This window comes from Patiria miniata, unplaced genomic scaffold (assembly GCF_015706575.1).
Source record: "Patiria miniata isolate m_02_andy unplaced genomic scaffold, ASM1570657v1 HiC_scaffold_16, whole genome shotgun sequence".
Classification (NCBI taxonomy): Eukaryota; Metazoa; Echinodermata; class Asteroidea; order Valvatida; family Asterinidae; genus Patiria; species Patiria miniata.
In genome coordinates this window covers 11,834,578-11,845,024 of record NW_024037054.1, presented here as the reverse complement: position 1 = coordinate 11,845,024, position 10,447 = coordinate 11,834,578, and positions in this window count along the sequence as shown.

Here is a 10,447-nt window from a genome sequence, read left to right as displayed (position 1 = left end):
AACTGGGGGCATCATGCACCTACGTCTGGGGCTCACTCCAAAAGTTTCAAGTCTGAAGCCTTGCAAATTTGTCGGCTTGTTGGCCTATTCATCCGCTATCCACCAAGGTATAGTTTGTCAAAATCCATCCATGTTAAGGTACCTTTAGACCGCGACTCATGAGAGCCATGTCGGCTGGCGCTGACAGCCCTTGCTATGGGACTTACTGCACAAAAACGAAACTGGGGGCATCATGCACCTACGTCTGGGGCTCACTCCAAAAGTTTCAAGTCTGAAGCCTTGCAAATTTGTCGGCTTGTTGGCCTATTCATCCGCTATCCACCAAGGTATAGTTTGTCAAAATCCATCCATGTTAAGGTACCTTTAGACCGCGACTCATGAGAGCCATGTCGGCTGGCGCTGACAGCCCTGCTATGGGACTTACTGCACAAAAACGAAACTGGGGGCATCATGCACCTACGTCTGGGGCTCACTCCAAAAGTTTCAAGTCTGAAGCCTTGCAAATTTGTCGGCTTGTTGGCCTATTCATCCGCTATCCACCAAGGTATAGTTTGTCAAAATCCATCCATGTTAAGGTACCTTTAGACCGCGACTCATGAGAGCCATGTCGGCTGGCGCTGACAGCCCTTGCTATGGGACTTACTGCACAAAAACGAAACTGGGGGCATCATGCACCTACGTCTGGGGCTCACTCCAAAAGTTTCAAGTCTGAAGCCTTGAAATTTGTCGGCTTGTTGGCCTATTCATCCGCTATCCACCAAGGTATAGTTTGTCAAAATCCATCCATGTTAAGGTACCTTTAGACCGCGACTCATGAGAGCCATGTCGGCTGGCGCTGACAGCCCTTGCTATGGGACTTACTGCACAAAAACGAAACTGGGGGCATCATGCACCTACGTCTGGGGCTCACTCCAAAAGTTTCAAGTCTGAAGCCTTGCAAATTTGTCGGCTTGTTGCCTATTCATCCGCTATCCACCAAGGTATAGTTTGTCAAAATCCATCCATGTTAAGGTACCTTTAGACCGCGACTCATGAGAGCCATGTCGGCTGGCGCTGACAGCCCTTGCTATGGGACTTACTGCACAAAAACGAAACTGGGGGCATCATGCACCTACGTCTGGGGCTCACTCCAAAAGTTTCAAGTCTGAAGCCTTGAAATTTGTCGGCTTGTTGGCCTATTCATCCGCTATCCACCAAGGTATAGTTTGTCAAAATCCATCCATGTTAAGGTACCTTTAGACCGCGACTCATGAGAGCCATGTCGGCTGGCGCTGACAGCCCTTGCTATGGGACTTACTGCACAAAAACGAAACTGGGGGCATCATGCACCTACGTCTGGGGCTCACTCCAAAAGTTTCAAGTCTGAAGCCTTGCAAATTTGTCGGCTTGTTGGCCTATTCATCCGCTATCCACCAAGGTATAGTTTGTCAAAATCCATCCATGTTAAGGTACCTTTAGACCGCGACTCATGAGAGCCATGTCGGCTGGCGCTGACAGCCCTTGCTATGGGACTTACTGCACAAAAACGAAACTGGGGGCATCATGCACCTACGTCTGGTCTCACTCTAAAAGTTTCAAGTCTGAAGCCTTGCAAATTTGTCGGCTTGTTGGCCTATTCATCCGCTATCCACCAAGGTATAGTTTGTCAAAATCCATCCATGTTAAGGTACCTTTAGACCGCGACTCATGAGAGCCATGTCGGCTGGCGCTGACAGCCCTTGCTATGGGACTTACTGCACAAAAACGAAACTGGGGGCATCATGCACCTACGTCTGGGGCTCACTCCAAAAGTTTCAGGTCTGAAGCCTTGCAAATTTGTCGGCTTGTTGGCCTATTCATCCGCTATCCACCAAGGTAAAGTTTGTCAAAATCCATTCATGTTATGGTACCTTTAGACCGCGACACATGAGAGCCATGTCGGCTGGCGCTGACAGCCCTTGCTATGGGACTTACTGCACAAAAACGAAACTGGGGGCATCATGCACCTACGTCTGGGCTCACTCCAAAAGTTTCAAGTCTGAAGCCTTGCCGATTTGTCACCTTGTTGGCCTATTTATCCGCTATCCACAAGCTAAAGTTTGTCAAAATCCATCCATGTTAAGGTACCTTTAGACCGCGACACATGAGAGCCATGTCGGCTGGCGCTGACAGCCCTTGCTATGGGACTTACTGCACAAAAACGAAACTGGGGGCATCATGCACCTACGTCTGGGACTCACTCCAAAAGTTTCAAGTCTGAAGCCTTGGAAATTTGTCGGCTTGTTGGCCTATTCATCCGCTATCCACCAAGGTATAGTTTGTCAAAATCCATCCATGTTAAGGTACCTTTAGACCGCGACTCATGAGAGCCATGTCGGCTGGCGCTGACAGCCCTTGCTATGGGACTTACTGCACAAAAACGAAACTGGGGGCATCATGCACCTACGTCTGGGGCTCACTCCAAAAGTTTCAAGTCTGAAGCCTTGCAAATTTGTCGGCTTGTTGGCCTATTCATCTGCTATCCACCAAGGTATAGTTTGTCAAAATCCATCCATGTTAAGGTACCTTTAGACCGCGACTCATGAGAGCCATGTCGGCTGGCGCTGACAGCCCTTGCTATGGGACTTACTGCACAAAAACGAAACTGGGGGCATCATGCACCTACGTCTGGGGCTCACTCCAAAAGTTTCAAGTCTGAAGCCTTGCAAATTTGTCGGCTTGTTGGCCTATCATCCGCTATCCACCAAGCTATAGTTTGTCAAAATCCATCCATGTTAAGGTACCTTTAGACCGCGACTCATGAGAGCCATGTCGGCTGGCGCTGACAGCCCTTGCTATGGGACTTACTGCACAAAAACGAAACTGGGGGCATCATGCACCTACGTCTGGGGCTCACTCCAAAAGTTTCAAGTCTGAAGCCTTGCAAATTTGTCGGCTTGTTGGCCTATTCATCCGCTATCCACCAAGCTATAGTTTGTCAAAATCCATCCATGTTAAGGTACCTTTAGACCGCGACTCATGAGAGCCATGTCGGCTGGCGCTGACAGCCCTTGCTATGGGACTTACTGCACAAAAACGAAACTGGGGGCATCATGCACCTACGTCTGGGGCTCACTCCAAAAGTTTCAAGTCTGAAGCCTTGCAAATTTGTCGCTTGTTGGCCTATTCATCCGCTATCCACCAAGGTATAGTTTGTCAAAATCCATCCATGTTAAGGTACCTTTAGACCGCGACACATGAGAGCCATGTCGGCTGGCGCTGACAGCCCTCGCTGTGGGACTTACTGCACAAAAACGAAACTGACCACTGCTGACTCCAAACTTATAAGAGAACGTAGCCACGCTAACTAGCTCCACATCCGTGTCAAAATAGTTGGATGATGAAGTTTTTGATGAAGAGGGCACTTAAAGTCGAGATATATTAAGTCACGTCATAGCTGATTGAGCGCCAAAGTTAGGCAGTCAAATGGAAAACTGCAAAGAAATAAACTTGGCCAAAACATAGTTGCGTCAACTCCAAACTTGTGGGAGAATGTAGCCACTCTTACTAGCTCCATATTCAAATTTCAAAATATTCTGAGATTTCTGAAGAAGGGCACTAAATGTCGAGATATAGCAAGTCATGTCATAGCTGATGGAGCGCCAACTAATAGGCAGTCAAAATGCAAAACCGCACAGAAATAACCTCAGCCAAAACATAGTTGCATATCCCTAATTTTCTCCAGTTATATTTGGTCAGCCAACTCCATACTTGTGGGAGAATGTAGCCAAATTACCTAGTTCCACATCCATGTCAAAATATTTCGAGATTTCTGATGACAACGCCACTGCCATATTCATGTCATAGCTGGCAGAGGGCCAACAGACTGATCGGCAGGCAAATGGAGAATACTGCACAGAAATATAGTCGGCCGAAACATCGATACGTATCTCTAATTGTCTACAGGTATCTGCTGAATTCAAACGTGTTGTATAATGTAGTCACACTAGCAAGGTCCCTATCCATGTCAAAATATTCCAGAATTACTGATGGCAAGGGCACTAAAAAATGAGATATTGCTAGTCACATCTTAGCTGGCAGAGCACCAACTGATAGGCAGTCAAATGGAATATATTGTACATATATAACCTTGGCCAAAACATGGATGCGCATGTCAAATTATCTTCAACTTTGTATTTGATCTGCGGACTTTAAATGTGTTGGGAACTGTAGCCACAATATCCAGCTCCCTATCCATGTCAAAAATCGAGAGATTTTCTTTCTAAAAAGGGACTCATACTCGAGATTTAGCATAAGTCATATCATAGCTGGCCCAGGGTTCGCTGACGGGCAGTCAAATGTCTCAAACTAAACGCATATGGATATGTCAAATTATCTCAACAAAAGCAAATCACCCTATTGCCTTTATTGTCGTATGGCTTGGAATATACATTGAGGTAAGAGCCGTTATACAGGGTGAGTCAGAAAAAGCGGAACCCAAATCCCATAAAATATATTTCATATTTAAAAGAATATTTAGCACCGACAACAATAATGACTGAAAAGCCAATTTGATAAGCTACTTTTTTATTTAAAAAAAAATATACAAATTGCTCAATCCGTTCAAAGAACATCACCATTTAAACACAATGACCCTAAAACCCGTCTCGTCCAAAAAAGCCATTCATTGTGTGTTTTGACTGTTTGGAACAACAAAGAAAATGACACAGAATACATATATCAACAACTACTACCAACTGTAGCATATCTTTATTAACAAACCTGGCAAACAATTTAATTAATAAAATATACTTTTTTAAAGGACGGGCCTTCGAAGGGATTCTGTTGAATATGTTTTATCGTTTATACTGAGATTTAATCGCTGGTGATGTTTGAAGAAATATGCGACTACGATTCTTGAAATCGCATTTGGGGGGACGAGACAGGTTTTAGGGTTATTGTGTGTAAATGATGATATTTTCTAAACGGATTGACTAATTTCAGTAATTTTTTTTCATCAAACAGTACCTTGTGAAATTGGCTTTCCAGTCATTATTATTTTGGGTGCTGCATATTTGTTTAAATATGAAATATAATGTTTTGGGGTTTGGTTCTGCAATTTTTTTACTCACCCTGTAACATTATTTAAAACAATAATTCAGTAACATAAGAAGTGCAAACACTTACCAGACTCAGCAGTGTTGACGAATTCCTTGAGTAGCTGCGACGTTGAACCACATCAGCTTTATCAGCCTGCCATGCATGATAGCGTCCGAGGGTTACAGGAAAATTGATGAACGGATGCCCGTGAAAACCCTATAGCTAGCAAAGGCAAAACGATCAAACGGTCTTTTTAAAAGGTGTTGTTTAAACAATTTTTAACAATGTTCATTGCTTCCTTATTCAAGGCCACTATCCTATATCACTTCTCCAATAAAGGGCCATACAGAAGGTTAACACCTTGAGGCCATTTCTTTTTACAATTAGCATGTTGTTTACAAGGAAGAAAGTGAGCATAATCATGTCTAAAAAAAACATCGGAAAGTCGAAAGACGCCAGTATACAAATATAACAATTAACATGTTTAATTTGAGGATGTACAGTCGATATTAGCTCCAACAAGTTTTGGAAGATGATAAAATAGTTCCTAAGGTGAAATTAAAGGGGCACTGCGTCCTGAAAACCACGAAATGTGCATGTTTCTGGTTCTGGTTGAGTCAGTAAAATTCACTCAGGAATATCACACTAACTTCTGACCTTATGTGTAGATGACCTTAGTAAATAGCCTTACATGTAATTGTCCATGTAGTGCTTGGATGCCCTATCCTTGAATGCAAGTAGTGTCCTAGAGTTGACGACGTTTGCTGGCAACTTCTTCCATCCTGTAATTGTTCTCGGGAAGAAAGAGTTCCAGTAGGCTTCCTTGGTTGCATGTCGTTTGTAGGATTTTTGTTGGTGCCCCCTGGTATTTCTTGTGTTTCAGTTGAGGTGATCTGCTCGTGAGATGTAAACCAGCTCATGATTGATTTTGTAGAGCACTGATAGCATTTGTATCTTCCTTTGCTCTTCCATGTCTCCCCACTTGATGTGCTCCAGGATTCCAGTGACTGTTCCCTCTTCCTATACTGTATTTTTTTGTGCAGAATCTTGTTGCATATTTTTTGGACTCTGTCTAGTGTTACGGTATATTACACTCAGTGTGTGTCCCACACAGTCACCGCATACTCCAAAGATAGGGTATGCCATGGATTTCACTTCTTCTGGGCAGCTCCACATATTCCGCCTGATGACTCCGAGAAATTTCTGGGTTTTGGCTGCAGCAAGCTGTGTTCGATGTGAGTTGCTCCCCACAAAAGGTCACTGTAGGATCTCTTTGGAGGATTCCGGTAAGCAAATGTGATAGTACAGCACTTCGATGGATTAAAGTTCATGAGCCATTCATTCTGCCATGATTTGAGCAACTTGAAATTGTTTTGTAGAGTTGAGGTGTCCTTGTCAGGTGATATTTGTTGGTATACTAGGCAATCGTCAGCGAATAGTCTCACTTGTGAAGTCAACTTGCTCGGCAGGTAAAGTCAGCAGTATAGTGGTCCGAGCACTGCTCCTTGCGGAACTCTTGATGTGGCAGAAGTCCGAGAGCCCATTGAGGTTTAATTAGAATATCGCGCACAAAAGGTTTGATGGTGGCAGCGAGTAGGTGGGGGTGTCCAACCGTCAAAACCGTCACTCTTAATTATGTGACACACCCCGTGCGTTTCGGAGGGGCACCACCTAAAGACCCCCCCCCCCCCCCAAAAAAAATTGACTTTTAATTAGAATATCGCGCACAAGCACGGTTCCAAAGCGAAAAGATAGTTTTCGAAAAATTTATCAATAACCAATAACTTAAGGATGAGAAATCCCGTGTGCATCCATGTTTAAGAACGGCCTAATTAGCACTAATTATTTACTGTTAATTAAACTTTTGAGCACAAGAGCGAAACCTTCACTATAAGCTGCTTGTGACTATAATGCAAGATCCACAACATAAGAATAGCTTTTCCCGTGCATTTTGTGCTTAAGAACGAGTTAAAGTTCAATAATTAGCCGCCTTCTAAGGTGCTTTTTGTTTTATGTGTACATTGAGCACAACGATCATTCCAACACCAAACGGTAGTGTACGAGTCAGCGTTTGCAGAATGTCAAGTTAAGAATAAAAAAACTCGTGCAAAATCCGCGAACGGCTTTATTTACCGCGAAATAACGCAAAACCGTAAAGCCCGGTTCATACTTCATGCGAAAGCGAATGCGAAGCGAATTTGACGTCATAAAACATTCGCTGCGAAATTCGCCCGAGTTGAAATAATGTTCAACTTTTACGAATTCGCAGCGCGAATACTTGCCACGACGTCACAAGTCGCGTTCGCTTTCGCTTTCGCGCAGAGTATGAACCGGGCTTAACTCTTTTTGTGTGAAATGACGTAATAGCATTGAGGCATACGTATCAGTTTGCAAAACAGCCCCCAAGAATCGCGAAATACCATGACAGTAATCTTAAAAATAAACACGTACCGTACACATGTACTGTAAAATAACAGAGTGTTACACAGTTTTGGAATTACAACGCATTATATGTGAATTATTCATTCTTTTTCAAAAACTTCTATGGCCCCAGAAACACTCCCACTTCCTGATCTCACGGTATTGTAGAGGTTCCGATTTATGCATAATTATGTATAGGCCTTATTAGTACTTTTTTGGTATCAATCATTTAATTCATAAACAAATAATTATACATATATAGGTTTTCCCCTTCCTCCACTTAAAAGTACACATTCATAACAGTCCCATGGTCTATTTCGATCAAAATCAAAGAATGTCTTGAATCAAGAATCACTCTATAGGCCCTATATGAACCATTATACACATGAATGTATTGATCTGATAATATATGAAATATTGCGGCGGTTTTTTTTTTTACTTTCTTTTTTAAGAAACTGTGCGCCTTTGGTTGGAAAAGTTTAACACTCCATGGACAGCTGTAAAAATTGTGTTTCTTTAATTAAACATGCGTATGACTTCCGTTAGTTGGGATCTATGTTTTCCGGATGAGTGGAAAAACATGCCCATTTAGAACAGCGCTTCTTTGGTGTGTCCAATTCAATAGCAGTTTTTAAAGGGGAAAATCATCGATCCCGGCCATTTTGTATCATCCTTTTTTATGCCGAAAAGGACTCGCATCAAACTGGGGAGAAAATCCAAATGGCCCTTAGGATCCCCGGCATACTAAAGTGTTCGCCATATCATGCATCCTAAATCTTTTGCTTACTTTCAGGCCTTCTTCGTAATGTATCTCTCTTTAATAATTCAGGCTCCGCCACGAGTGAGTCTGCTTTACAGTCCATTCATGTATCAGGTAGGCTTTGATACATCGTCAAAAAATCTAAATACCATGAGAATTGACTAACTGGGCCATATTAACGCGGACATTTATTTCTTAATAACGTGATAGGTTGCATTATTGCGTAATTCGCAAAATCATGACTATCTCGAATATTTGGGCCGGCATAATGCATAATATCGTATATTACACTATGTTACATTGCAGTGGTTTTGCAATGCAGTACGTGGGTAGCGACGCTTTGGTGTGCATTGCGTAATACTTTTTAAGCCGTGCAGAAATCGGCAATTAACGTGCCGTTCTTAAGTGAATTTTGCACGGGATTTTTTATTCGTAAGTTGAAATTCTGCAAAAGCAGACTCATTCATGACTGTTTGGTGTTGGAATGATCGTTCTAATGAACTTAGACATAAAAAAAAAATTTAGGCGGTGTCCCCTCCCAGACGCACGGGTATGACACTTAAGAATTGCGGTTTTGAAGGTTGGACACCCCACCTACTCGCTGCCGCAATTAAACCTTTTGTGAGAGACCTCAATGGGCTCTCGGATTATATGGGTAAAATACGAACAAGGAAATATTTGAGAGGATTTTCGACCAAGAGGATAACACAGAAACGGCCACTATTAAGAGCAGGAATTTGAAATCCCTAACAGACGCAAAATGCTTTGAATGTTGTAATTCCAGGCCATTATAGCAAAAGGGATTTGATTTCGCATCAACGCTGTTTCTTTCAACGTCCTCATAATGTACAATCTCCGTAAAAGTGGGATGCAGAACAATGACTGAAGTGTATAATGCCAACCTTTGGAAATTGCCCAACTATAGGCTTATTGGATTGAAAAAAAAACTATTGCCTGTTGCAGCCGATTTTTTGTTTGTTTACGCCATTTGCCCCTTACTGTTTAAAAATATTGCCAACTCCCAGCAATGGCGAAATTCTAGAATTATTTTATTTTCACTTGGGTGAGCAGCTCTATGGGTGAGCTGGCCAAATGCAGAAAAGGAAAAAAAAGTGAAATTATCGGAATCGTTCTTTTGCCGGCGCAGCCCCCCCCCCCCCCCCCCCCACTTTTTAGCGTCATGACTCGCCCCTAAAAGGGTCAGACAAAATGGCATTAAATGTTTTTGAACTTGTTGAAGTACCGCCTAGGCTATATGTGTTGGGAGAGAGTGTACCCAAAAATGCATATAGAGTCCGCCCCACTAGAGCACATAGGAAAGGGCGCGCAGTGACGGTTGTTGCAACTATAGGCTTAGTACTAGTACTTTTTTACCCAGTCGTCAGAGAGCATTGCCATAAAAAAAAATGTTGATATTTACCCAACTGCATGAAGACCATGATTTTGGAAATTTCGGAGTTGTGAAGTGAAGCTTGAGGAAACTGAAGATGGGAAGCCTGCGTCTCCATCTTGTCTCTCAACATTTCTGACATCTTCATGATTTCCTTCCGACGCGGATACAGCCAAAGGTGTTGTATTTACACCGAAGCGGCGGGTAAGAAATTTGAGAGCGCCTGCCACGTGCTTCTGGAAAAGATGTAAACGAGCCGACCGTCCGTCGCATCAGCAGGGCTGCCACCATTCCTTGCAATTGGCATAAAATAATCCTATGGCAATTGCAAATTGACATGAATTGGATATTTGTACATTCCACACGCACAAAGATGGAAATGTGGTCCACATTGTAATGTTTTGTAAAAGTGGATACACACAACAAAACGCGGAACCGCGGCCCGCTGGTCCTGTCAAAAGCGCCTTTGAAAACTTAAATAACTTGGGGCGGTCATACTAAAAAGCGTCAACACAGCGTCAACACACTCCAAAGCGTCAACACAGCGTCAACACAGCGTCAACACAGCGTCAACACATCCAAAATGCATTAAAATTGACACAAGCAGTATGTAACCCATAGAGTGTGGACAGAAACAAGATTTTGGCTTAAAATCAATAGGTTAAACGTCTGAAAATTGCGATTTTCAGTTCAAGAAAATTGGCTCTCCGTGCCGCTCTGAGATCGGCTGCCTCAGTGGCAGTGCAGACCATTCCATTATGCTAAAGGATGATAGCGTTGTACAATAAACCGCAGTCCCTCAGTCTCTCACAGATCAG